Source organism: Gouania willdenowi, chromosome 12 (assembly GCF_900634775.1).
Source record: "Gouania willdenowi chromosome 12, fGouWil2.1, whole genome shotgun sequence".
Taxonomy (NCBI): Eukaryota; Metazoa; Chordata; class Actinopteri; order Blenniiformes; family Gobiesocidae; genus Gouania; species Gouania willdenowi.
In genome coordinates, this window is record NC_041055.1 from 8845034 (window position 1) to 8864177 (window position 19144).

At 37.3% G+C, this 19144-nt stretch overlaps 1 protein-coding gene across 1 annotated transcript in view; it reads right to left on the bottom strand.

Annotated features, from left to right (window-relative positions):
- The window catches only part of LOC114473654 (5-hydroxytryptamine receptor 4), a 71772-nt gene that overhangs the window by 1501 nt on the left and 51127 nt on the right, over positions 1–19144 (bottom strand). The window lies entirely within an intron of this gene.

Here is a 19144-nt window from a genome sequence, read left to right on the forward strand (position 1 = left end):
AACACAATAAAGTAAAGAATCAAGTGCAGACGAGTGTGTTTTCATGCTGCTCTGACACTCACTCTAAAAATAGACCCAAAGTAAACTTGTCCTAAGGGCTGACGCCACATTTGAGCTTTACTATCATGAACATATGGAATCCACCCAAACTACAGATCTTTATCTCACAATTCTTTACTGTAATGCAGGAACTTTTCATTCTCGTGTTTATCATAGCAACGCAAGTTTAAAGTGTGCTAAATGCATGGTATAATCCCAGTTATTACCAGCACCCAATGAACATGTGTTGGTAATCCTAAAATGGGGACCTAAATGCCCTTTGATGGACATGTTTGTGTAAAATCCAAGTTTAATGCAGAAGTGCAGTGAATCAGGATTTACTGGTTTACACAGATTGTCATTGTGCAAATTAAAACTCTAACACACATGGGCAACTGGTGAACCGGGGGCCACATGCGGCCCTCAGTGTAATTTTGCACGGCCGCCAAAGTAGATCCAAATCAATGCCGACAACACAAACGAATGGAAAAAATAGATTAGAAAAATGAAGATGAATAAAAATTAAAAATGTAGAAAAAAACGACAAAACGCATAAAATGACAACAAAAAGAAACAAAACACAAAGCTGATCCGTAAGTACTCCAAAAACAGAAAAACACACCACAAAATGTCATTGAATTTTAAATCGAAAACAAAAATCTACAAAATTAGTAAAAACAACATACAAAATTACATGAAAATCCACAAAATGACTCCAAAAACACACAAGAAGACCATAGAAAAAGAGACAAAATAAGTACCAATACCACCAAAACAACAATATTTTTTGAAAATGGTGAATTCACTTGGTTTATATAATGCGTTTATTACCGCCACACACACCAATGGGACAGAGCTGCCATGCGAGGCGCTAGTCGACCATTTAGAGCAGTGTTTCTCAAATGGGGGTACGCTATGGCACTACAGGGGGTATTTGAGAAAGTGAAAAATTTACAAATGAAAACATTATAGACAATAGGTTTATAATGTTTGTTTTGAATTAAAAATGATAATCATGATAATGATGGAAATGATCTTGATTAGAACATGAACTGAAAAATACAACGGTCGGTCTTGGTCCCACACCAAGTGGGAGATGACGGGAAATGATTAAAACTATAGAAACAAGACAACATAGTCATCAACATCCCACGCCAGATTGGTTGTCATGACAACTCACAACATTTTCCTAAATGTAAGAACTTAGATGTATACATAAGAAAATATTATCACATCAGAAGATCAACTTACTATCTTACTATCTTAAATGGACGGACGGAGCTCAAACCTATATCCCCCTTCCCACTTTGTGGCGGTGGATAATAATAATAACTAGAACTGCAAGCAGTTATGAAAGGGGGCCAAGCCTTTCCGCAAAACTCGGCCCCCAAAGTTTTGTGGAGCCCATGGAATTACGTCACCAAGGAGGACGGGCTTGGACACAGGACATGATTTCCATTTGCAGTGAACACGTGGATATAAAGTTTATGAAGGTGTGATTTAAAATGTGAAAGTTAGAGGCCAAAATGCGTTTGCCGCCATCATAGCGCCACCTAGTGGTGCACTTTTTAGTATGGGTGGTCTGTGTGCTCTTCATTATGTACCCTGTAAATTTCACAGCCCTCAACAAAACACTTGAGCTGAAATAAATGTTTGTTGTTTATGTTGCAATAAGCCACGCCCACTTTGACCAATCGCAATTAACTATGAGATATGGCCTTGGGAGCAACACAAGGTAATACCCACCAAATTTGGTAAAAATCGGTCTTGCCATTTAAGAGATATACATTTCCCATATTTGCAGCGCCCCCTAATGGTCAAAATAATTTAAATCTGGCTCATACCCCCACAGTCACATGCCAACCAAGGATCTCAGATTTGGTGGTGTTAGCATTGATTTTGACCGAGATATGCAACAGTTCACGTTTTTATAGTTAGCTAGAAAACTTTACTCGTTCATAATTTTTTGACCGAACAAAATTCTTTCCTCAACTTCAGATCAGATCCAACTGAAGACTCCACGTGACAAGCTTCACGCTGACTGAACAAAACCCCAAGGAAAACTTAAGGCGGAAATGGGCGTGGCCTAGCTCAGGTTTTCCAGTGCTATTCAGGGAATCTGTGGATATGAGATCTTTGAATGTGCAACATACGGTGTTGGAGTTATAGGCCAAAACGCGGTGGCCTTGGTTGTAGTGCCACCTGCTGGCGGATATGTGAGTTTCGAACTCCAAGGCATTTGAAACAATTTCTGAGAAAAGCTATGGACGGAGCTCAAACCTACTAATGTCTCCTTTCCACTTTGTGGCAGGAAATAATAAATCAATTCTGGAGACACTAAATACTGTTTCATTCCACTTATTTACAAAATGGGATTTTAGAAGAAAAAGTTTGTTATTGTGTATTCATTCCATCATTACGCTCTATAGTTGTTTTTTATAGTATTCTGAGCAAAATGTTGTAGTCGGACAAAGGGCGTACTGGGATTCAGAAATATGAAAAAGGTACTTAAGCCAAAAAAGTTTGAGAACCACTGATATAGAGCTACTCAGGGTTCAGTGTTTGCCCAAGGACACTTTGACACATAGGCAGGTTTAGCCCTGGAATAAAACTTCCAACCTCTCAATCAGAAGATAACGCCCCTGAGCCTCAGTCATTTATGATTAGAAAACACACAAAACAACAAAAACACACACAAACCCTTTATTGTTTCCTGCATTAATGCTCAGATTGGTCATTACCGTATTTTTCGGACTCTAAGGCCGCACTTAAAATCCTTTAATTTTCTCAAAAATTGACTGTGCGCCTTATAATCAGGTGGATGAAATTAATATGTCAAAATGTTTTAGTACAACTTCGGTAAACTATGAAGCTGCACTGCTTGATGTATTTTTGGCGCTTTAGGGCTACCGTAGTCAGGAGTGATATGTACCAGTACTGTGTTTCAACATACTGAACTGAAAAAGTGAGTGTAATGTTCTGTATTTTATGTGTTAAACCTGAACAATGTTGAGAGTTATTGTTAATGAGTTGAATAAAGTTTGACTTCTCTGACTGTTGTTTGGCTTAATGTGTCTTAATAATAATAATAATAATAACAAACTGGTGCGCCTTATGTATGAAAATAGACCCAGTCAGACCCATTCATTGATAGTGCGCCTTATAATCCGGCGCGCCTTATAGTACGAAGAATACGGTATTCTAAATGCTGACAGGAATGTTGATCATGTGACCTTCAGATCAGATACAGTCACATTTCCATGCCCCCCACTATGATAAATGTTGCCCTCCTCTGTTATAAAACCCACTTCTAGACAAGTTATGTCATCGTTCCTGCTCTTTGACGACTGCACCACTGTTGACGTACAATAGCCACACTCGTGCACACACGTGAAGGCATGTTGTCCAGTGAGGCTATGGTTGAAAGATTCAGTGAAATGCTTCACTGTCTAGTGTTTCATGAGCAGCTGCATTGTTGAACATACAAACACGGCTCAGTTTGTCTGCGTATGTGACACCGACACGGATGAAACCTGTGTGTAAGCGAAGCCAAAATAGATCACACAGTCACAGATTGACCGACGCGCCGACGTTCAGTCTGAATACATTTCACATTTCTACTTAGAAATTTAATTGTGTTGTAGCTCAAACCTTGAGTTTGCTGCGTGGGATCCATTAGAGTTGAGATGGGTAACATTTATCACAACGGGGCCACAGCAATGTGATTGTATCTGATCTGAGGGCCAAATTATCAACACTGATGTTAGCAGACGAGCAATTTGAGCATTAACACAGGAAAGAACAAAGGGTTTGTAGTGTAGTGTTTAGGGATGTAACGATTAATCGTAAGGCAGTTAAAAATCGATTCATAGGTATCACGGTTGATATCGATTTTCTGAAAATTGAATCGCAGTACTTTTTTTAACCAGCGGAGCTTTCCGGAAGTGTTGGCGGCGGGCGGAGTCTGCTAATACTTTCTTTCTGGCCGCCTTCTACTCTTAAATATGTTAATAAATGATTCATTACCCCTTTAGCACCGAAAGAATATCTGTAATATTACTTGAATATCTGTAAAAGTCACGTTTTTCTATTAGCTCTGTCTGCTAGCATAGCATCTCTTCTTCACTGCAAGATATCTGCATGCCAACCATCCACTGGGTTACCAGCGCCCTCTGCTGGTCCAAACAAATATGACGTAAATCAGTGCAATGACGTTTTTTTTTTTTTTTTTTTAAAGTCCAATTGTTAAGGCACAAAATACATTTTCAGTTGCACTTTTAAAAGAAAAAGAACTATTATGCAGTTTTGCATTGTTTATTATAGAACCAGAATTTAAATTAATAGGCTTCATTTTCATTTGTATTATTCCTTTATTTCAAGATTTATTTTTAGTTAAATTGCATTGTTTTGAATAGTTTATCAAGGAATTCTTTTGACAATGAAAAATAAAAGGAAAATAGTACAGTATTTTCTAGTTTTTTTTCCCAAAAAAAAAAATTTGTCTACAGTCCCATTTTGTAAATGAAAAAAATCGTGAGAGAATCGTATCGTGAACCCAGTATCGTGAATCGAATCGTATCGGGTGTTGAGTGAATCGTTACATCCCTAGTAGTGTTCATCATTTGTGTTTTTATTGTTTTTTTTTTGTGTTTTTGGAGTCATTTGTGCTTTTCTGTTGTCATTTTGTCGACTTTCATTGTTTTGTATCTTGTTTTGGTGTTGTAGTCATTTTGTGTGTTTTTTGCGCATTTAACTGGGTTTTGTATTATGAACCGAGAACATTGGTTTGTCAGCGAAAGGAGAAATTATAATTAGTCTTGTGTAACTGTTTTTAGCTGTGCACATAAAATGTTTTATGTAAAATGTTGGCGAGCATGTAAACACAAAGGATAGGTCATTGAAAATCACGTTAGAAAAATGTGTATTATTGTATTTACCAGACCAACTGGTGGCCCGGGGGACACGGGGGGGCCCTCAGTATAATTTTGTGCACCCCCACCAAAGTACTAAAATACACAAAATGACAACAAAAATGACAAAATAACAAAATTGTGCAAAATTAAAACAAAAGTATACCATACGGTTCCAAAAACACACAAAAGGATAACAAGAATACACAAAATTATGACAAAAATGACTCCAAAAACACACAAAATAACAAAAATGTGCAAAATGACGACAAAAAAAAAATCTACTATACAATTCCAAAAACACACAAAAGGACAACAAAAATACACAAAATCACTCCAAAAACTCCCCAATTGGCAATAAAAAACACACAAAATGGCTCCAAAACCATCCAAAAGGACAGTAAAATATACAAAATGAACTTGGCTTTGTATTATGAACCAAGAACATTGTTTTGTAAGCATAAGTACAGAAATATTTTGGCTTGTATTGACTAGAGCACTTGTGTCAAACCAGCCAGAGTACCTGGAGAAAACCCATGGAAGCACGTGGAGAACATGCAAACTCCACACAGAGGTGTCCATCTATTTCTGTCATTTTGTATCTTTTTTGTACATATTTGTAGTCATTTTGTGTATTTTTGTTGTTATTTTGCCTGTTTTTCTAATCATTTTGTGTATTTTTGTTGTTATTTTGCCTGTTTTTCTAATCATTTTGTGTATTTTTGTTGTTATTTTGCCTGTTTTTCTAATCATTTTGTGTATTTTTGTTGTTTTTTTGCCTGTTTTTCTAATCATTTTGTGTATTTTTGTTGTTATTTTGCCTGTTTTTCTAATCATTTTGTGTATTTTTGTTGCCTGTTTTTGTTATTTTGTGCATTAACTATGGGTTGCTGCACACAATCAGACCGAGGGCCTCACGTGGCCCCTGGGCTGCCAGTTGCCCATGTCTGGTATAGTTCAGTCTCATTCGTCCCGTCTCGTTGCCTATAAACGTATAATGGTGGTTCTTCATGTTTGAAAATGAGTCTTTGTGTCTGCTGTACACTTGATCTATTGCTCTTCAAGAGATCCAATAAAGCCATTGTTATTCTAGAGCTCCAAACTCATAAAACATTATGTAAAAGATAACATTTAACTTCCTTGTAGGAATGATAATATGAAGGCATTCATGCCCTCAAGAACTAGAACATACTTAATTTTAGCACCATTGTAGTTTTTAGGATTTTTGTAGGATTTTTTATTTTTATTTTTTTTTAAACTTGTGGCTTTAGATGAACTTAAATTTCAAGTCAAATATGCAGTTTTGGGAATGCGAGGACAGCAGACGGGTCAAAGTTGTTGAACATACCTCTGATCACTAAATATTAGCGCTGCCTTTCTGCACTTACTTATATGGTATTATTTAAAAGAGAAACATGAACATGTTATCTTTATATTAGAGACGAAAGGCTGAACCACATGTTGTGACTACACTATCGGGTGATATATGACACTTACATCAACTCACAAGAATTTATCAGAGTTCACCTTTGCTGCAAATCTCAGGCCTGAAGCATTTATGACCACCGTGTTTAGCATAGTGTAGCATAGCCATGGGCTGGGTGGCTACGTTAATGTGCTGCGCTCGAAATCTATGTTTCTATCTTTGCATTTCAGAATCAGAATCAGAATCAGAATCAACTTTATTGGCCAGGGGTGAATGAATACACACGAGGAATTTCTTTTGGTGACCTGTGCTCTCTCAGGTAGTATAACATTAAATAATAACAATCAACTAGAATAAAGAAAAATAAATAAAATAGAGAAAAAGAAAAAGAAAAAAGAAGTATAAACATAAATATAAGAGTAGTTAGACTAATATGTGCAAACTAAATAAAAAATAACAAGATAATAATAATAATAATAATAATAATAATAATAATAATAATAATAATAATAATAATAATAATGAAATAAAATAATTTGCAGTATTCCCAGAAAAGTGAAGTTGAAAATCGGAAAACTTATACATATTTTTTGTTTAATCAAACCAAATATTAATAATCGAATATTTAGTTCAGTTTGACAGAAAGGAACCCTTTCATAAAGCTGTGTCTGCGGCAATAATACAATACAATAGGGAGAGATTCCAATCAGATAAAAGGACGGAGATCAGAAATGCCTGCTGATGTTTTGCTAAATCATCTCAGGGGAAGCTCCAAAAATGTGTAAAGTGTCCACTTTTATTTTGAAACAACACATGATGACTAAAGCTGACGTGAGCTTCACAAAAGGAGAAATTATAATCAGTCGGGTTCTCACGGAGCGTCAGAAGGGACATGACTTTAAAATGACTTTTACCTGCTTGTGTAACTGTTTTTAGTTGTGCACATAAACTGTTTTATGTAAAATATTGGCGAGCATGTAAACACAAAGGACAGGTCATTGAAAATGTTGCCAGCAGAAGTAGATCCGAAGATTTCTATCACGTTAGAAAGACGTGTATTATTGTGTTTACCACACATGACCAACTGGTGGCCCTGGGGACACAGGGGGGCCGTCAGTATAATTTTGTACTAAAATACATAAAATGACAACAAAAATGACAAAATGACAAAACCGTGCAAAATCAAAACAACAGTATACCATACGATTTCAAAAACACACAGAAGGATAACAAGAATACACCAAATTATGACACAAAATGACTCCAAAAACACACAAAATAACAAAAAACGTGCAAAATGACATGAAATATACTATACAGTTCCAGAAACACACAAAAGGACAACAAGAATACACAAAATGATAACAAAATCACTGCAAAAACACACAAAAGGACAACAAGAATACACCAAATTATGACACAAATGACTTCAAAAACACAAAAAAATAAAAATTGGCTCCAAAACCATCCAAAAATATGCAGTAAAATATGCAAAATGATTACCAAAATGCACAAAAGTCCCCCAAAAACACACAAACCTTTTGTTCTGTCCTGTGTTAATGCTCTGATCGGTCATTATTCTAAATGCTGACATGTTGATAATGTGGCCCTCAGATCAGACGATCACTTTTGTGGTCCCTGCTATGATAAAAGTTGCCAATCTATGGTATACACTGTGCTATGGTCTGCAGATGAAAACTAGCCTTTTTGGCTAATTCTGGAGTATTTTATACCATTCTGTTTAGTGCATTTAATATTATATTTAATATTTCTGTTGCACTTTTTAATCCTGTAAAGCACATTGAAAGGTACTCAACACATTGTATTTTGTGGTGAACTGTATCAATTTCTTGTTGGATTAAGAAATATTTATATTCTTGTCCATTCAGGGACACCGTAGGTTCTGTTCCAAAAGCTTCAAAAGTCTGTTTGTTTCTATTTGGTGTTTTATTTAAATTTCTTATGATCAAATAAGATCATGGGGACAATAAAGAAACACTAATTCACCTCATACTCCAATAATCGTGTTAAACATGCACGCCAGTAAAACCAGTATTGTTGGAGGAATAAGTGGCAGAAATATTGAGATAACAAAAAGAAAAAAGAAATCATAAGAATAATAATGGAAATGCCAATCCATCATTAGAACACTAAGAGAGTAAGCAGTAAAGCCTGTATTTGTCTTTATTTAACTTTATTGAGTTATTAAAATAAGTTCCTCCTCTGATCTCCATGACATTCTGCAGATGCATTAGCACACATTACGTAAACATGTTAAAGAGCCAGTTACGGTTGCTTTCATCTAATTTACTTTATTCATTTAACCGTGTTAGTGCTCATATTTTTAGCTGAGAGGTTTCTTTCAGACAGAGTTTCAGAAAACTTGTGTTCAGGGTTAAGAAATGTGTGCATCACATTGAAAAAACACTCTAATATAAAAGGTAAATGCACAATATATAGAATACATTCATTTTAAGTTATGGGATTTAGTCTGGTTGATTTTTAATATTTGGTGTTGGTGGTTTAAATACAAGGCTGATCGTAAAATTTCCTTATTCTCTGACCAATGATTGTTTTCTGATGTCTAATCTTGCTCAACAAATATTAGGTTCATTCTAACATGATCAGATCTACACCAGATATAGGAAAGGATTGTGGTTCTTTCCTTTTAGGGGGTAATTGGTGTTTGGGGACATTAAATAATCAGATTTTACACGTAGCTCTACATTTTTAGACCTGAGGACATGAGAATGAAGCCAACATTCTATCCATGTGCAGCGCTCCTTGCTGCCTGGCATTTGGCGATACGATTCGTATCCCGATACATAGGTCATGGTACGATACGATACGATACATCCTGATATTAAAGCATAAGGCAATTTTTTTTTTTTTTTTTTTTTTAATTTAATATATATGACTTAAGAATCAACTAATCTGTAAATGTGTACACCTTCATGAGAACATTATGTATGAAATATATTTTATTGGCATATTTTACACTTTATTGGCTTTAACATGCCATGTGCCAACAACTTAAAATTAAAAAAATAACATACAATCTGCCTGTGGCTTTTAAACTAACTTTGACTTTAGTGCAACATGTTTTAGTGCAACTTAACTGAGGTATGAGCCTATAACAACAAATAAATGCAGAAAGTTAGTACTTTCTTTTTAGATTTTATTGAAAAAACACAAGCTGGTCAAAATGCCCAGGTTTCAGCACTTCTTTGTGCAGCTACAGTGTCTCCTGCTGTGGAACATCATTTCATGGTTAAATAAAGGGAAAATCAATATGGATGCATTTAGAATCGATCCGAGAATCGCGCAACGTAATATTGCGATGTATCGCAGAATACATTTTTTTTGTTTGGGTCACATGACTAAGACTAAACCTAACCCTAACCCTTCACCAACCATACAAATAGACACTTTTATTATTATATCTGTAACAGATTTAGAAAATTAGATTGAAAATTTGCGGTCAACATTAACACTGGTAGTGAGATAAGATAAAAGTTTATTTTCTCATTGCACATATCATCATATATTATAAAATAATACTATAAAACTACAGAGCTACCCACGTTTATTAAAAAAAAGTCTAAAAAAAAGTCAAAATAAGTTTTTAGATTGATGCCCTTTTAATTATCAGCTTATAACCCAACTTGATGAAGATGTGTACAGCTGCTCCTTAGAATAGACATGGTAGGGAATAAGGTGTTGCAAATTAAACACACAGTGTGCTTGAATGAGTCAAAGAGGAGCAAACTAAAGCAAATAAACCTGCTAATGCTTCTCTAAGGAGTCGATACTGTGGCGGTGTAATGATGAAAGTATGACACACGTGACTTACATTAGTGTGTGGCGCCTCTGCAAGCATATCTGTATCGGCTCTGACTTCAGATGGAGACTAAAGCCAGACATTAGCCTGATCCCACTTATCACTTCATCTATTAGTGATAAGTGAGACCATTGCCTGAAAACTATTTTACCTCAACCTCAAAAATAGCCTAATAAAGCTCTTTGAAACGGGAAGCTGTTGAAAACATCTTAAAATTACAATTATGCATTTTGAAGCGCTTGATAAAATACATTAAAACACTTTTTCATTAGGGTTTTAGAGAAAAATGGCTTTTTTTTTTTTTTTTCAAACAAATTACATATAATTAAATTACTCTGTGACACCATCATTGGTCTAAGGCAGTGTTTCTCAAATGGGGGTATGTGTACCCTAGGGGTATGCGATGGCACTACAAGGGGTACTTGAAAGAGAGAGTGGAAAATCAACAAATAAATTGTCAGTATTGGTCCCACCAATCACTGAACAGAAATTATAAAAACTATAGGAACAACATGATCAAGAAACACAATGTCTTTGGGGTCGCCAGAACATGTTCATATTAAAATGGGGTTACAATCTATAAGAGAAACCACTGCACTAAATACTGTTTCTGTCCACTTATTTACAAAATTAGGATTTTTAAAATGTGTGTTACAAACAGTTTATTCCATCATTACGCGCTATAGTTGTTTTTAAAGTGTTTTCTAAGCAAAATGATGCAGTTGGACAAAGGGGGTCCTTCTGGTCAGAAATAAGAGAAAGGGGGTACTTGACCCAAAACAGTTTGAGAACCACTGGTCTATGGGATCTGCTGTAGGACACACCCTGGAAAGGATGCCAGTCTGTCTCATGAACACACACAGACACACACACAGACACACAACACTCCTGGTCAAGACGGACATTTTACATACTACAGCATTAATGTTTATAAACCACAAAGGAAGCGGTAATACCTGGAGAAAACCCATGCATGCAAAATGAGAACATGCAAACTTAGGGACTTATAGTTTAGAATATGTTTGTACGTTTAATCATTGCCGCGTCAGTTGACCTATTTCAGTTTTGTTACCGTTTCGTCGTCTTTACTTATTTAAATATCATTACTGATTATTAACTCATTCAGTGCCAGCCATTTTCAAAATTTCTACCCCCTCAGTGCCAACGGTTTTAGAGCATTTTGTCTAATTTTTAAACACCCACATAATATTTTGTACTATGACAATATGAATTCTGACACCAGATTCTGATTTCATCAGAAAAAATAATTTTGTTTGTAGCTTGTTTCGTTCTTTTGTAATCCGTAGTTGAATAGGGGCAAGTTTCACACAAATCGCCAGTTTGTGACAAAAAGCTGAGAAAATCGTCTTTTTCTGAAAAAAATCTATTAATGACTTTGAAGCAATTTTTTTTTTGCTTTAGTAGCACCTCAACATTGGTTTCCTTCTATAAAACTACAAAAACAACACTGAGACCAGGCTTTTGATGGCAACATTATTATTATTTTGCTATCTATTTCAGAGTTGAATGGATTTCTTACGGTATTTTAGCATTCCTCCAAGTCTCTCCCCCCGTCATTCTCCACACACGCAACTTCCTCCTCATCATGGACACGCTGAGTGTCAGCGCTTGCCTCGTTTTTTTTTTTTTTTGTTTTATCGCACCATCGCCACACTCTCAATAGTCCACTTAGTTCCGCACATGCTCTGGTTGACTGTGCGCTGCTGTGAGCTTCAGGGAACTTCAGCATCAACTCTCGTAGCACCACTTTCTGTCTGTTAAACTCTTTTCCTCTCCCTCTGAGCTCTGCCCATCATGGGTGATCTCTCATCCAAAGGTGCTCTGCTGCCACCTACATGTCACCAGTCGGTCAATACATCGTTGTACAAGTTAGATATTCACCGGAGAGCTTTGTCACACTGTCTCCTAGCAACCCCAGCCAAAAAACACAATTCGTCTATAGACGTGAATAGCACTCCATGCTACTCAACCAATTCATGTCTATAGATGTCTATAGCCTAGAGCAGGGCTATTCAATTAATTTGGAATTGGGGCCAGTTCATGAATCTTAGGCAAAATGAGGGGCCGGAGAATATGGGTAATCACAGCAACAAATAAAGAAATTACAACAATAACATACTTAAGGAATCAATATATTTAATTTTGTTAATGCAGAACAATTTATGGACATAAATCCCCACATGGACTACTACTGTACTAACTTCCGTCCATCCTGAACATAAATCAAGTTACCTTGACAATCAGTCCAGGTCAGCCATATCACAGATATTTAAGATTGGACTCCAACAAAAATAAAACCAAAGTGCATAGTAAGGTACAAAAAATAATTCTAACATAACAGTGCATGGTATCATAGCAAGGCAATGTATTTCAAATAGCAGTTTAGATGAGCATATCAGTTGTAAACATTTTAATTCATTTAACTGACAAATAACTATTCAAAATACTTCAACAATAATCACCTCATCAATTTTAGCCCTGCTAACATGAAAACAACAAAATCATTAAACAGTCACTTAGTTGACCTTTCTTCACGTCATTTAATTTTTCTTATCTGCCTATATTGAAATTGAATCAGACACCTCAACTTTCAGTTCAGTTGAACAAAACCATATCAAGAAAAAACATTAAGTATGAGGTGAATAACATGTTCTAAATTGCAGGAGTATACGGTTAAAAAAAACAACAACTCATCACTTGTTTGACTAATATGCCTGTTATCTTGCATGTCGTTTACCAGCATTTGCTAACTAATGAGAGAAATGGCATTTTTTTGACTTAGCAAGAGCAGTGAAGTCAGGTGTATATGTTGACAGGGCAATGCGCAAGCAGTGTTGCAGATTCTGGTCAGTGAGGGATATGCGGTTGTGTGTTTTAATGGCATTCATGTGTGAGAATGACGACTCACTCAAGTGTATGTTGAGCCAAACATTGTCAGAAGAAAAAGTGCAAGACCCCTTGAGTGTGGAAATTTTTCTTGGCTGACTACATGGGTCCAGAATTTTTCATAACCTGCCTGCTGCAATGACTGTTGCAAGTCATCTGATGACTGAATGTCAATGAGTTCCAGCTGTAAAAAACTCTCATCCAATGATGGTACTAGCTCCTTTCCTTTCAATGCAAAGTCTGCCTCATCATTCACACAGAATGGGTCTTTAACAAATCTCATCACTTCACTGGAGATGCTGAAATCATCAAACCTGGTGGCAAAGTTGTTTTTCAATGAGTCAATAAAGCCTGACATCACCTCGGTAATTTGCAGGCCAGATTTCCTTAATGTGGGGAAGTGGAGCATCTTCTCAGGACAAAGATCAGCAGAGAAGAGTGAGAGTTTTCTTTGAAAAGCACGAAGTTTCTCCACAAGTTCGAAAACTGTTTTATCTCTGCCCTGCAACTCCATGTTGAGCTGGTTCAAATGATAGAAAACATCACTCAAAAAGCAAACAGTAGCATTAAACTCATTATTTCCCATCAGCGACAGAAACTTGCCAGCTTTTTTCAGTTTTGAAGACTGGAGAAAAACCAGAATCTCCTCTTTTAGTTCACAGAAACGTTTCAGTGCGTTTCCTTTGCTAAGCCATCTAATGTCATTGTGAATTAGCAAATCTTTGTATTCAGCAGACATGTCAGCCAACAGCTTGCGGAAAAGACGGTGCTGTAAACTGGAGGTGCAACGGATAAAGTTTATAATTGCCATGACAGAGTCCATGGTCTCTTTCAACTCACCACTGAGTTTGGCACACAGAAGGCTTTGGTGGATGAGGCAATGTAGCGATCTCATCTGCGGAGCCACGGCTGCCATCCTCGCAGCAAGACCCTGATCCCTGCCGACCATCGAGGGCGCGCCATCCGTCACCAGCATGTTTATGCGCGCCAAATCCAAGTTGTTCTCCTCAAAGAATGCACTAATTTTGGCGAATAAAATTTCACCGGTGGTCTGCCCCTCCAGAGGAATTAGTCCAAGCAGATCCTCATGAAAACATGCTCCATCATAAAATCGCACATAAAGGCACAGCTGTGCGACATCACTGTTGTCGGTCGACTCGTCCACGGCCAAAGACATCACCTCAGCCTTCCTCAGCTTGTCCATAAGCGTCTCGAAAACGTCCGATGCAAGGGACTCGACTCTCCTTATATTTGACGTGTCAGATATTGGAATTTGCCGGATTGAATCAATAACGCTTTTTCGTGTTTTCTCATCTGTTACCACCTCTTCAATGGATGCCAGCATACACTCTTTGACAGTCTCCGAGTCTGTAAACGGCTTTTTCTTTTTCCCCAATATCCATGCCACCCGCAACGATGCAGCTGTTGCTCTCTCTTGATCCGTACAAGCCCGGAACAATATCCGCCGTCTTTGCTCATAACACAATGTAAGACCCGATATCTTCTGCTTCCGAGCGGCAGAGCCAGGTGGAAAAGTAGTGTTAAATTTAGCGTGCGTTGTGTTGAAATGTCTTCTCAAATTATACTCTTTACTCACGGCGAGGCACTCATTGCAGATTAGGCACACAGGATTCGCATCGACAGCAATAAATGCATATTTCTCTGTCCATTCATTGTTGAACTGCCTGTTCTCTGAGTCAACTTTTCTTTTTTTTAAAGTAGAGAGAGACATTTTTCTTGTTAGCCAACCTTCATGCTAAAAAGTCCGGAAGGTCATACCGCGGCGCTGCCAGTGGCGATTTTTAATTGGTCACTTGCGGTCCCCTAAAATACATGTCCGGCTAAAACAGGTAGATTCGGCCTGCTTTTATGCACGATTTATTTTTTAATATAATTAGCCATTGTCATGCACTATATGACTAGATACTGTATGTAATGATTACAGTACACTCTGAGGGCCGGTATAAAATTCCTCAGGGGCCGGACCCGGCCCGGGGGCCGCCATTTGAATAGCCCGGGCCTAGAGTTTAGATCGGGCCCAAAAAACCCAGCCTGACCCGACCCGGGACCGCAGGCATAAAGCCCGACCCGAGCCCGACCCATTAACTTTAATTGTAGGCCCGAGCCCGAAGCAAACCGACGTAAGTTATTCTTTTATTGAATTTATTGCAGCCGGTAGATTAGTACCGCGGTGAGGAGAGAAGGGGGCGCGCACACACTCGCCGCAGCCCAAAAGGTATTTTACTGACCTGACTCAAGCCGTTATCACAGTTTTACAGGCTTTAATAGAGGTCGCAGCAACACGGCAAAAATAAGCAATCAAACACAAAGAGCTACCGTGGGAACAGAATTGCTCACTAGTCTTTTCCCCGCTTACACCCGCCCTTTCCCCAGCCTCCCAGCCAATCAACACTCAGAACACATGTAAACAAAGACACACTTTGGCAGAGAAAGCTGCACGTAACCATGACGCCTTCTCGGCCATGGGTAATCTCAGCATCAGTTAACCACTGAATACACACAAGTGGAACATAACCAGAACATAGAACCCAGTCCGTTACAGTATAAAGACCAGACCGGGCGGCCCGTGCGTGAAGCACGCAATCATACTTGTTTCCTGCACCCCAGCAGCAAGTGAGGAATGAGCAAAATCAGTAAATAATATTCAGTGAATGTGAACGCTGAACAACTAAACGCGACACAACGCTGTCAATATCCCGTCCCACTACAAGCAGAAATCACTTTAAAAATGATATCACAATGATAAAAAGTGTTTTTGTGTTTATTAAAAAATTATATTAATGTAATAGAGAAAAATGAAGCCCGAGCCTGGCCCGACAGCTGAGCGGGAAAATGATTCTCGGGTCGGGTCGGGCCGGGCTGAGGTATTTCTGTGAAAGCTGGGGCCTGGTTTTAAATGAATAGATAAATAGTAAAAAAATGCTTGATTGCTTTTGCCATTTCAGAACATGAATTACAGATATTCCATCCTTTTTTGCTTGATCATGGAAAATCTGAGGCCCTATAAACTTCACGCAGAAATGCACTTTTTCTTGCTATAAGAATTTGCTAAATGCCATTTTCCTGCTACTGCATATTAGGGTTTCCTCCCTGCTTTTGGCGTATTGGCTTTGTTGTTACCAATATCACCTAACAGACACAGATACACACCTAATACACGAAAACAGACACGCAGAGAGAGAAGGAGGTGGCGAGAATAAAGTCATATTTAGTTTGGCATGTAGGCAGAAACTACAGAAGTCCTCCATGAGACCACGAGCACCAGCTTTTTACAATTTGAACTAAAGTGACCTACGTCTCACTTTACTGGCCCTTTCAGGGAATCTCTGCAGACATCTTATAGTGAAAACACATGATCAAACACAAAAACGTGAAATGAACAAACAAACCCTAAAAACTAGAATTTCATTCATGCTTCGTGCACAACGTGCTCGTCTTTCTTCAAAGATCGTGTATAATACAAGAGGTTAAGTTGGTGTAATTGACTTTAAAAGTCTTTTAGAGCAGAAAGAAGCTAATTACACATGCTCTCCACCATGCTGCACGTCAGTCGTATGAAATCTTGTGACTCCAATAAATGGTGATTCCGGTCCCTTTGGTGTAGGGCTGTGTGATTGTGCCAAAAAAAAAAATCTCGGATTTTTTAAAGAAAAATTTTAATTTTGATTTGATTTTCGATGCACTTAAAAATGACTGCAGACAGCAGATATATGGTCAAAAGTGCAACTTTTTTGCTGCAATTGTCCTCAAAAGTTAAAATGCATAGAACAATCCCAAAATAAAAAGTAAATGACGCTCTGTCATTCAACAATTTCAAGCCTTAACCCAAGTTTAAGCAAAAGTGCAACAGCTACTTCACAGTAGCTTAAATTTTCTGATTAAGAAATCAGATAACTACATTTTATAGCATATAATATTACAATTAAAAAATAATAAACTCTTCTCTTAGCATCTCAGCATCGTGCAAATAAAAAATTAAACCTGCCTGTGGCATATAGCTACTCAAAGGGTAAACAAAGAGGGGGCTGGCTCACATTGCGCTATGGTAACCCACAAGGATGGAATGCAAAAAAGTCCAAAAAAACTGTGGTGGGAAAAATAAAAATAAAATGTGAATATTTGTTATTTATTTTTTAAAACTCAAATTTACAAAATAAAAATCGTTAGCTGACACAAGGTGGCTGAGCCATGGCTCAACCATTTCTAAGGCATAAATAAATCAAACACACTCACAGACCCCAGAGGTCTGTAGCCGATCAGTGCACTTACATTAAAGGGGTGGAGATTACTGCATCCGACCAATCACAACACGGAGAACCTGTCCAGAGCATTTTACGTCACCAGTAGGAACAATTGTTAAACATATAAAAAATTTAAATCAATAATTCAAGTCAAAAGCAACACTATTAATGTTATTATGAATTCATGGGACAATAAAAAAAATTGCTTCACTGTATTATAAAACTGCAGTTATTAAAGGGAGGGACAGGCAGCATTCACTGTAAAGTTTAGTTATGACTACATCATTAACAGGGCTTTAAGTTAACACCCTGACCCGCCAATTGCGGGTAAAAATCAACTTTGGCGGGTAACAATGTAGCGTTACTAGCCATTTTGGCTGGGGAAGAATGAAACACCACTGCTGCGTCTGTTTGTATCGGCAGGCTGCGGAAAGTCATTGTTGCCAGATTGGGTAGTTTTCCGCCACGAAATGTAAGGGTTTTTGTTTGTCTTTAGACTTTAAAACGTAATGTGTATCTGGCAACACTGCTTGTTGCACTAATCCTACATTTCCCCTTAACACTCTGTTGTGACGTGTCATTCAACAATTGGCTAAGTGCTAATGTTAGCACGATTGTGGTTATCGGAGAAGACAAACAGAATGACGCAAAACAAACAATAGGAGCTGAAATTAAGTTGTAAAATTTGCTGGGAAAAACAAACGAACATGTGGAGAGATTTATTGGGTGTTGAAAAACCTGAACTGCAAAAAAAGGAAGGCTGCTGCCGACACAGGCGAAAATGTAGATGAAAGAGGATCTGAAAAGTAGAAGAAATTGAGGAGTTTTATTACTAAATGGATGTCAGGTCGTGAATGACTGGTATTCGACCATTTGTTCACCCTTAAAATGTGCACTATACAGTTTGTGGGGTGTGGGATTTGTTTACATTAAGCGTGCATGCTAGTAAAACATTTTTTTATCTATGTAATTCTTAGTACTAAGAGTGTCACGATATCTCAATATGGCGATATATCAGGATATTTTTTCGCACGATCGATTATCGATATGCTCGCGTTAAGTATCAATTTTTTTTTTCCAAAACCTTTTTTGCTTTTTCACTAAAATGTGCAGGTACGTCTTCACAGGAATTTTGTCACTGTTTGTTGAAGGAACCAATATATTGTTTACTGGAATATTGCACTATAATGGTGTCACTGGTAAGAAAGACTATTGGAGATACTTTACATTAGTATGTTGGCACTTCTTTACAGAAATGTTGCACTAAAATAGTGTCACTGTTCATAAGACACTTTTTCAATTTATTGTCTTTGAGAGATATATACTGTATATATATATAAAAAAATAGTTTTTCACTTAATTTTTTCTTTCTTGTTATGTCATAGATTGATTTCTGACCAATATATGGATAATTGCAGTATCGTCATATCGTGAAATAATTATCGTCAGCTTTGTATCGCGTATCGTGAGGTACCCAGAGGTTCCCACCCCTACTTCTATTTTTTCTGACTTCAAACAGTGTTCAGAGTTAAGTTTGCTTATTATGTTGTGATGAGAATATACTTTATAAAAGGTTTACGTCTCCGACGCACCCAAAGTTCCATATTGCACCTTTTAGGCGTTGTTACAACATTGCTTTTTAAATTAAATGTTTCTTTTTTTTTTACCATTTTAATGTATTTCTGCAATCAACCAAAATAAAAAATAAAAAACTATTTAAAAAAACATGAACGCTTAAGTCTGTTCTGTGGCACTCATA